The 10,682-nt window shown below is 33.0% G+C and overlaps 1 long non-coding RNA gene across 1 annotated transcript; it reads left to right on the forward strand.

The window, feature by feature from the left end:
* Window positions 1-3,729: 3,729 nt before the first annotated feature.
* Window positions 3,730-6,133, forward strand: LOC106360844. The gene is made up of 4 exons (XR_001272842.3): window positions 3,730-5,368; window positions 5,446-5,522; window positions 5,670-5,783; window positions 5,880-6,133. It is a non-coding gene; the product is annotated as an uncharacterized LOC106360844 (long non-coding RNA).
* The last annotated feature ends 4,549 nt before the right edge of the window (window positions 6,134-10,682 follow it).

A 10,682-nucleotide genomic window follows, 5' to 3' on the forward strand; every position in this document is an offset into this window, starting at 1 on the left:
AAATTAAAATTAACAGATAAACATGGATGATTAAAGAGACACTCGATAGTAGGCAATGTACATGAAAGTCTGAGCCATTTACCTTCTTTTGTGGATCTTTCTCAAGGTTTGATTGAAAAATTGTTCATGTGATGTCATAAACATGTTTAAAACCAAACATGAACCCCAGCCGCCAGATTACAATAACCAAAAGAAAATAAAGCTTTCCATCAGCGAATGCAAGCACAGTGTTTTTGAAATGAAAATCTTGTACCTTAACTGTTAAATCTTTCTTCAGCTCTATCGTTTCAGTAACATGCCTTACAAAGAACCCCACTAACAACAGAGAGAGCAACTTCATTCACCCCTTGATCGATCGTACACCTCCTTCTTACAACTTGCAAGGCCAAAACACTGTATCTAAAGGCATACAAAAGCTCAGCACAATAAAATCAAGGATTACATTTGAAAGCTGGAAAAATAAGCAAGTATTACCAAATGCAGTGGATATATTGGATGGTCAAAAACAGAACCATAGCTCATGTAGATGACTGTTTCATCATTGATACACTTCCAATATACCACGTCATCCTTACTCTTTCTGTCACACTTAATAGATGCAGACGAACCTTGCATTTGATCCTTTCCTGTAGCCATCTTTATCTCTCACCTTCCGTTAATTACCTGATCTTAACCCCGAAGAAATCATGCGACAACGAAAAGCGAATCAGTGAATCATATGCTTAGCTCTATAAATGATCGAGAAGATTGAAATGATAAATTTCAAGGCATGAGACTGACCTTTTTGTAATATGGATTCAGGAGAACAAAAGGCGGAGTTAAATAAGAGACCTGAGAATCCAGCAGGAGCATATCAACTCCCATGAGCTCTCCACCACGGCGGACATTCCTGGCCTCCCAGAAACGGAGCAACCGGACTTGAACAGTGGAGTAGGATCGGCCCGTCTGCTGATCGGAGAGGAAGACCAAAACGTTAGCCATAGCTCACATATTTAGTTTACTGGTTAGTTTAGGACGAATGAGCGAATGATTCTTACCTTTTTATAGTTGAACTTAAACCGCCTTTCAGAATAAGACCCCGCATTGAATATGGATAGTGGGTGATAGATTAATTGAGGGTTTTAAGAGAATTCGGTAACTGGTATCGTTTCGTATGAGGAAGAAGATGAAAGATCGATTGAGAAACTCTCATCGCCATGAGCTCCGGAGAGGTGAAGAAGAACACAGGATCTAACCCTTAAGGAAAACACGGCGTTTCATGCTGGCTGAGATGATAAACGGACTGGTCTGTAAGAAGTTCACACGAAGCCCGGCCCAAACGGATTGCACACATCTATTAATGAAACGCAGCGGATTGGTTATCATGACACGTGTCGCATCCAGAAGAAACGATTTGATGACGTGTCTCTCTAAGGAGAGAGACAAAGTCTTCTTTATAGTATTAGATTAACTTTGTTTTGCAATTGCATAATAGAGTTTTTGTTCATACATGTGTTTTTCTTCTGTTTGTTACACACTAGAATCAGACCGACGAATATTACATCTTTCAGCCAGGTGTAAAATGTTAAAATACCACATTTACTGAAAACGAAATAAAATAGTATGCATGATATGTCTTCTCTATATCTTTTACTTATGTATGTTAGTGTTTTTTTGTTATTATATATTATAATTATAAAAATCGGTCTGAACCGGGAATCCTACGTCAGTTATAACTTTGAATCTGAAAAAAACAACCCTTAGATCTTCTCCAACTAAACCTCTTTACACAAACCTAACATGCGCAATTTATTAGCCAGTTTTGGCTTCCACATATTCGTTCAACGTTTTCAGCCGTAGTAGGAGTAATCCGAAAAAGTAAAATTAACATGATTGTTGCCAGCAGTTTCTCAAGAAAAAGAGATTGCTGCGGTCTTATTTTCTTCATGCCGGAGCAGTTGGATCTCGATGACGTCATCATCATTGTAACCGACTCGATCTACGAAAAGACACCGGACAATCGGGTGAGGAATGCAATAACTTCGCTAGTCAAGATAACAAACGAATTGCATTACCTCCAAACAAGTACATAATACAATGGTGGCTCCTCAGTTTCAAGAGTCTTCATAACCTGGTAAAAAACACAGAAAAACCTGTCAAGGAATCAAATGAACTCCTTGAAACTGGAAATACCATTTTGTACCCAAGTCTCCAAGTCGCAAACAGGCCAGACTAACTAAATTCGAGCTGCTACACGACATCTTAGTTGTAACTAGAGAACGTAATCCAATTCACTTTGCGAAACTAATTTCGACCCACTGAAGAGATGAAGATGAAAAAACACGCCTTTCGCGAAAGGTTGGAGCAACTTGAGACCAAACATGAGGAGCACGAGCAAACGCGATTTGGAGAAGAAGAGACACGCCTTACATGAAAAGCTGGAGAAACTTGAGATCAAACATGAGGATCACGAGCAAACGGAGAGATACCGCCAGAGAGAAATTTCCTCTACGATAAACGACAGAACAAATCCGCAAGTTGTAAGCTACCCAGGAAGAATGACAGGGTCATGACAGCCACATGACCACCACAAACCACCGTGAACACACCAACAGTGAGTAACATACGTCTCCCTTGAGCTTCAACTGGACCTTATTCCGAGATAAGACACCAAGCCTCAGTTGAAGAAGAGCAAATAAATCCTCTCCGCATCAAAAAAAACTTCATAATAACAAAACAAGGAGAAAACCGAAGAAGAGATTCAATACCTACCCTTGCTACCATTGCCAAGGACAACAACTGATCTACAAAGAGGAAAACGACGATTCGTCGAAACCTCATCTTCAAAAGCCAACTCCATTTGCCTTACGACCACTGCCGCCTTGTCGAAGCTCCATAAATGAACTTTAACCACCAGATCAATCAGCCCCGAGGAATATCTAGGGTTCCAGCTTCAAAGTTTCACCAGAGATTTGGACATATCGGCGACAAGGCTAAGTAAGGGAGCGAGACAAAGGAAAACTGAAAAACTGAGAGGAGGGAGAGATCTCCGGCGCCAACACACACGGAGATCGAATGCCAGAGCATGCCAGAAAACTACTGATCGATATTGTTTAGTGTTGTGTTTCAAAAGTTGGACTCGAGTGAAATAAGATTCATAAAAATGATTAGAAGTTTGTTAATTTGTTGTAAGATTTAGCTATTGATTGATATTAAATTCTCTTGTTTCTTAATTGTTTAAGTGTTAACCATCAAAAACTTATAAAACGATTATGTAGCCATGTATAGAACCAGACTCGACATAGCTACATCAAACATTGACATACGATCCCAATTTTTTAAGAATTAATAATATAAGTTTAAAACTCCAAAATATTAAAACCAAAATTTATTAACATTTTAATCTAAATTGTACATAGCCCCTTAATTTCCATGACCGATCTTTGGCCATGTATGGAACAAATCGAAAGAGAGCTGAAAATGCGGGGAAAAGACTATAAATGTTTTTAAGAAGATGTGCTCGCGGTCCGTTTTCAAGAAAGGTTTAAGAAATTTGTGCCGTCTTAGAGCACACCCGCAATGGTGTTACCCAAAGAGGAGTTCTTAGAAAAAATGTATTTTGATTTTATTATTATTTTATTTAGATAAAAAAAATATCAACCAATCACGGATCGCCACATGTCGTGGGGGCCCACAAATAGTGCAAGGATTCACTAAGAAATAGTCTTTATTTATGGATTTTAAGGATTAAGGGTCTGACTAGTTCAAATGCAGCGGTTGCGGTTGCGGGAGTTTGTGGATGCGGGCTGTTGCGGTTTTTAGCGGTTTTAAGAGATTTGTACGACTGGTACTGCGGTTGAAAATTAGTGCGTTTGCGGGTGACTTATGACTGACTAACTACCAAATACGGTAACAATCAAATAATAAATTAACAATATTTTCATTTAATATAATTATAAAAATATCAAAAATCATAATATTATAATAAATATAAAATTTAGATTTAGAAAGTTATAATTTTAATTTTTTAAAAATTTATTGAAATTTTTTTTACTATACAATTTTATAATATTAATTAAAACATAATAGATATATTTTAATATTTTCATAATATCAATTTTTAAATTTTTATTAAATATTTTTACTTTTGTATATATATTGTTTTTGAGAAAAAGAAAAAAAATTTACCCTTCCGCAACCGTCCGCAACCGCAAATGCTAGCTGGAGCCAGCTTTTGAATTTATGAGATTCAGAGCGGTTTAGAGCGATTTGAGTGATTGTTGCAAACTGTCGACAACTGCTACCAACCGTAAAAGCTGCGTTTGTGAGTGGTAGCGGGAAAACCAGTTGCCCTCTAAATCATTTGCTTTTGATGGGATCTACTGATTATTTAATTATTTTTTCTCTAAAAACTTTTTTTTAAGGATTCTCATTGCAATGCTCTTACATGCGTAGTAATATTCAGCCCATCTCGACACTGACCATAGTGTCAGCCTGTCAGCATGTGCGCCACTTAAAATACATCTTAACATTTCTTATTTTATTAGAGAATTTGTTGTGGGCGATCAATTATGGCCGGCAATTACAACTTTTACATATGATATGTAGTGCTAAAGAAATATATTTCTTTTTTAAAAACAAAATGTACTATATTATCAAATTCCATTGTATCGAGAAAGAGAATAAAAATTATTTATAATACTATTTTTTTCGTTTCTTCTTTATTTGCATACTTAAAAAATAAAAATCGATAAGTGTGACTGGATCACAGAGGCGGAGGCAGCTGTGTGAGAGGGGGTCACTTCACCCCCTATATATTTTTGTTGAAAATAAATTTACTTGCATTTTGGAAAAAAGAATCCGGTAAAATGTTGTACAATTAGTATTCTAACCCCATAATATTTCCTCAAATATGACTTGATCCCATCAATACTATTAAAACAGAAGGTCATTTTTTGAGGTATCATTTTGTTTCAACAATATTTACAGAACCATGCCACTACTTTATTTAAAACCTATACTTTTAATTATATAGAAATATTCAACTAAATATCTTTTAATCTAAAAATTAATTTTTATTTAATTTTCTTTCCTTTACTTTCAGCGTAGTGAATATAGTTGGAGGAATTAGATTTATTTTCAGTTTTTGGATTCGATGAAGGAGCTTTGTTGATTCCCAAAACTTTAAAAAAATTCTCATGAGTTCTTCCATTCTTTTTTTTTCTTCCATTGTTCTACCAATTAGTTAAAAAATAGTCTCTTTTCTCTCTTAGCAACAAGATTGAGAAATAGGGAGACTTTACTCTTCACCTTCTTCTCTTTTCTCTCTGTGACTTTTTTTAGCTGATTCATCTTTCTTTTTCTCGCTGATTAAGCTCTCAAGTCTCAGGTCTGTGTATGCTCTTTCTTCTAGACACATCTTTTTGGGTTTCCACCTGATTTACATTATTAGGGAAACAAATGCAGACATATAAGAGTTTAAGAGCAATTCTATCTGAGTCAATCACCGGCAGATGAACTCGTGTTGCCTAGCATATCAAAAGGTATTCGATCTATTCTATGTTCCAATCAGCGTTGTTATTCAGTTGTTATTTCCTTGTGTGGTTTACGGTGTTAGTTCTTTCACTGTTAAGGTTTATCTTGATTTATGTCTTGTCATAGAAAGTTTTTTGTTTTGAATTTCGTGTAAGGAGCTTTTGAAAGAAACAATGCCCAAACATAAGGCTGTATTGATCTGGTATTTTATTTCCTCAGAAGAGTGTTCGTCTCTGATTGATGGAGTTGATGTGTTTGTAAATTTCAAGGTAAAACTCCTTATTCTCAAACTCCAGCATCAACCTCTTCATTTGTCTGATTTGACACCCTTTTCTCATCTCTATTTTTTTTTTAATGGCATGAAGGTGAGAAGTTGGTGCTGGAAAGAAACATCACTTCCTCTGCATTGTTTCCTTCTCAAAACAGTTAACTGTTTCAAGTAATGCACCAACAAAAGGAAAATTAGCTCCAGTGATTCTGCCGAGATTTATGCAATACTTAGGCATATTTTGTATATATATGTCGAATAATTCTCATCATTAATATTTTTAAATCGATGATTCTATACAGCTATTGTAATATTTATTGTTAAAAAAATATATTAAGAGATCTTAAGAGATTTAGAATTTGTGATCAACACAAAAAATTTAAAACGTTACATAACTAACAAATATAATATCATTATCTAACTACCACTATATAGTATATTCTAAACATGTACAAATAAGAGTGTTTCTAATACATAGATAAGCGTACTAAGCATATCTTTTCCCTAACTAAGAGGAATGTATTAAATTAAAGGTTTTAGAAGATTTTAGAGTATTTTAATTTTGGTTGGATTTAGGTGAAATTTGAAATTATTTGAGTGATTTTAGTAAAACTTAAAAATAAACGATATTTTCTAAGAGTTTCAAAGTTGTTTAGGTGATTTGAAATGATGATATATATTTTTAAGCTTGGGCATTCGGGGTCCAATCGGATTTCGGCTTTGTCTAATCGGGTTTTGGTTATTCAGGTTTATCAAAATCAGCCATATTTGGGTTCTATCGAGTTCGGGTCGAGATTAGTAAATCATCAGAGAACCGGTATAACCCAATGTAATTTTGGGTTCGGATCTCAATCGGTTCTTTAGTTTAAAAGTATCTGATTTATACCTAATTTGTAATCAAAACATAAGTAAAGTCGGTTCTTTGATTTTAGAGTATCTGATTTGTACTTATTTTATGACCAAAGCATAAGTAAAATCGATTCAAAAAAAAACATCAAACGTGATCATTTAAAATCAAATGAAATGTAAACATAGTTATTAATCGAAAGAAAACCAAATAACTAAAAGAATAAACGACAACAAAGTTCTCATGAAATGAAATCATTATTCAATGAAAACAAAACCAAAATATAAAAATTTCAAGCCTCAACCGCCACCTTCAACCATCAAACTTCATGTAATAGATAATTAGTTTAGAAGCATATTAAGAATTGAAACTAATTTGAAAAATAATCAATATAATTTGAAAACCCAACAACTAATTTGTTTTTTTGAAGTATATACAAAATAAAAAATAAAAAAAATATATTAGAAATTTTAAAAATAAATTAACTCTCAAATATAAATATTAAAACGAAGGTTGAAAAAAAAAGTTAAACGTGAATCAAAATCAGTTTTAAAAGATTAGCCCCCGTTGTATAAGATTGGTGGTTTATAGTATAAGAATATTTTATTCAAAAATGTGATTTTAGCCGGATAACTCAAAATTTTCTGAAAAATATGAACCATGCAAAAATTGAAGTACTTAAAATTTAACGGGTTTCTAACATCATTATATCGAACAAACTGAAAACCAAAATATTCAATCACCCTAACCAAACTCAATATCATAAAAAACTGAGCGGTTTCTATATCTTAAACCGAAAAATGAAAACATTAAACCGAACTAAAATCAAAAACCAGAAAATAATAAAATGGAGCAAACCAAACGGCCACGCTTAACATATTAGTTAATAAATAGACGGGTTAATAAATTTGTTAATAAAAAATAATCCTGCGCTTTCAAAGCGCGGGTCAAAATCTAGCGATTATTTAAAATCCATACGGTTTTTAGTTTGGTCAAAGTCCATATAATATAACTAAGCAGTATGTAATTGTTATTTTTAGTCTTTTATCTTTAACAGTTCATGTTTAATTACTGTTTTCAACCGTTTTATTTCTGATAAAGATAATTTAACTATAAATTATTTTACACGTACACATTTTTCCTTTCAATCTTCATAACAATTTTTGACCATTTTTTAATCTGAAAAATCTTTTAGTCACAATTTTAATTTTAATGACTAAGAATACTAACTACTTTGTAAGTTAGAATTTGGATATATATAATATATAGGTAAATTATTTTAATATGTTCAAAAATATTATTGTTTAACAGAACTATTATAATAAATTTAAATAAATTTAAAATGTAATTAAAATTTTGTATTAAATTAAATTAACCTTGGTCAAAAACTTTTACTTTAAATTTGTTTTACTTTGTATTCAGCTAAAAAGCTACCAATCAAGTTAAATGTTATTTTTTAACTTTTACTCTACTTGATAAAATGGAAAAAGCACTCTAAGTTTTACTCTCATATTTGTTGGAGAAATATAATTAAAACTAGCTTTTCTTTCTCTTTCCTGTTTTCACCTTTTAACATTTACCTTTTTATTTCGAAAAAATTACATTCAAAGACAGTTTCCAAGTTTCTATTATACTATAGAACAGTTTATACTATTAGGGTAGTTCTTGCTAACCAAACTCACTTTCTACCTAAAAGCTAACTAAATGAACTTGTAGTTAAAGACAATATATTTATTATATTTAATATATTCTTTTTTTTCTAACGCAATTTGACCACAACCACAATAAAGTGGGTCCATGTACTAGTCATCATAGTCTTCTCACTTCTAAGTTTTGCATATTCTTTATAAAATAAAATTTACTGTTTCAGTTTATATTTTCCAAAAATTATATTTATTTATTATTTACATTATTTTGTCTATCTTTTGAGATATATCAAGGTACATTTTTGATGGTGCTGTAACAGGTGATGTATACCTCAACTTTTGCATTATTTTGGCATTTTTGGCATTTTTGCATGTATAGTCTCTCAACTTTTGCTTCATTTTGATTTTGACCTCAATACTCTTTAAACGTGCAGATTACTCTTCAATTCCGTCCCCAAAATTTCAAATTTCTATTTTAGCCCCCTGTGATATAATCAGTGTTGTTTTGTCATATAATCATTGTTATTTTATGCAATTACGTTATGAGTTATGACATAGAGCTAGAATGTGTTATATTTGTTTGTTAACACGTCCCACACATTTGCAATAGCAGAAAATTTAATTCAATTATATTTTTACACATATTCAGCCAGTTCATACACACTCCTTTTTTTATCTTCATATGAAAAATTCTTGAGGGTGGACAATATGTAAAGAAGAAAGGCTGAACGCCCTTTTGTACATGTGGATATGTAAACTGATGTACATCCAGTTCGCATACACTCTTTTGTACATGTGGATATATAAAGCGATGTACACATATATAGTACTAAAACATTACATGTGGAAGTTTTAAATGAGATTTGTACTTTTACTAGTCTATAATCTTGTCATCTCGGCAACAACCAAATTAAAATAAATCACATCTCATATATATATAAGATTTGAGTAATATATGACATGATTCAAAATGTGTACCGTTATTTGGCTTTAAGATGTACAAATATATAATATTGTACATGTGTACACCAAATATTGTACATGTGCACATCCATAATTGTATGTCACATAAACAAAATCAGAAATATAACACATATGCTATCAAAATCTAAAATAAGTCTCATTCGCAACAACGAGAATCTTTTTTTATTCACGTAAACCACGCTTCTTTGTCCTTATACCTACACAGACAAATCTATCTCTTTAAGATGTACATGCGTACACTAACATTATGTACACATTCACGTAGTCATCTAATGTACCCGTGTACACGAACATGTGTACACTAAGTACACATCCACGATTATGATTATGTGTATACAAATAATATATAATATTGTACAAATAATATATAATATTATACATATGTACACAAAAACGCTTGTACACATGTACACACATGTTACATATACAAGATAGAAAATATAATATCAACGCATATGGTATCAAGACCTAAACTAAGCTTCACTCAAAAAATGAAAACTCTTTCCATTCACGTAAACCACTGCAGTTCAAACCAGAAAAATATATTGTGGTTGGAAGAAAAGAAATGAGTTTTTTTAGTCCTACAAAGAATCGTTAAGATTCAGATTTGAATAATAATTTCCTTAAAGCAAACTGAAGGTGTTAACATTAGTTTTGTTTTGCTTCTATTTCATGGCTGCATTTTACTGATTACCTTTTTAGGTTAATGTAAGAGGACATCGAAGTCTGAAAACAATACTAATCCATTATTTGGTATGGTGCTGACAAAAAAAAAAAAAATCCATTATTTGGTTGGTAGGATTACTCAAAAAAATCACCTTGTGGTGGAGGCGTAAAAATAGTGACCTCACTACAAGAAAACAGCGGTATTCTGACGGACGTTCCGACGGAAAATGAATTTCTCGGAATATACCGAGGAATTTCCGAGGCAATTCCGAGGAAACACAAAATTTGGCTTCCTCGAAATTTCCTCGGAATATTCCGACGGAATTCCGAGGATAATACATCTCGTCGGAATATTCCGACGGAATACCGAGGAAACTAGTATTCCTCGGAAAAAACCGATGAATTCCGAGGAAATATTATAGACGTTAGAGAGCCGTTGGAGAGCCGTTGGGGGATTTTAAAAATTCCGAGGAAATTCCGACGAACTAGCCGTTTGCATCGGAATTCCTTCGGAATTTCCTCGGACCGTCGACAGGATTTCAACTATAAATACAAGCACCCCTCTTCCTCTTCATTCACTCCATATCTTCATCCTCCCTCTCACTTTCTTTACACACGAATTTGATTCATAAAAAACATGTCTTCTTCAAATTATTTTCGTTCTTGGATCGATCGACCTCATTTGGATCCGAACACGAGATTGCTTACGGAAGAATACCAACAAGGTATAACCGAATTCATGGGGTTAGTTCACCGA

Source organism: Brassica napus, chromosome A8 (genome assembly GCF_020379485.1).
Source record: "Brassica napus cultivar Da-Ae chromosome A8, Da-Ae, whole genome shotgun sequence".
Classification (NCBI taxonomy): Eukaryota; Viridiplantae; Streptophyta; class Magnoliopsida; order Brassicales; family Brassicaceae; genus Brassica; species Brassica napus.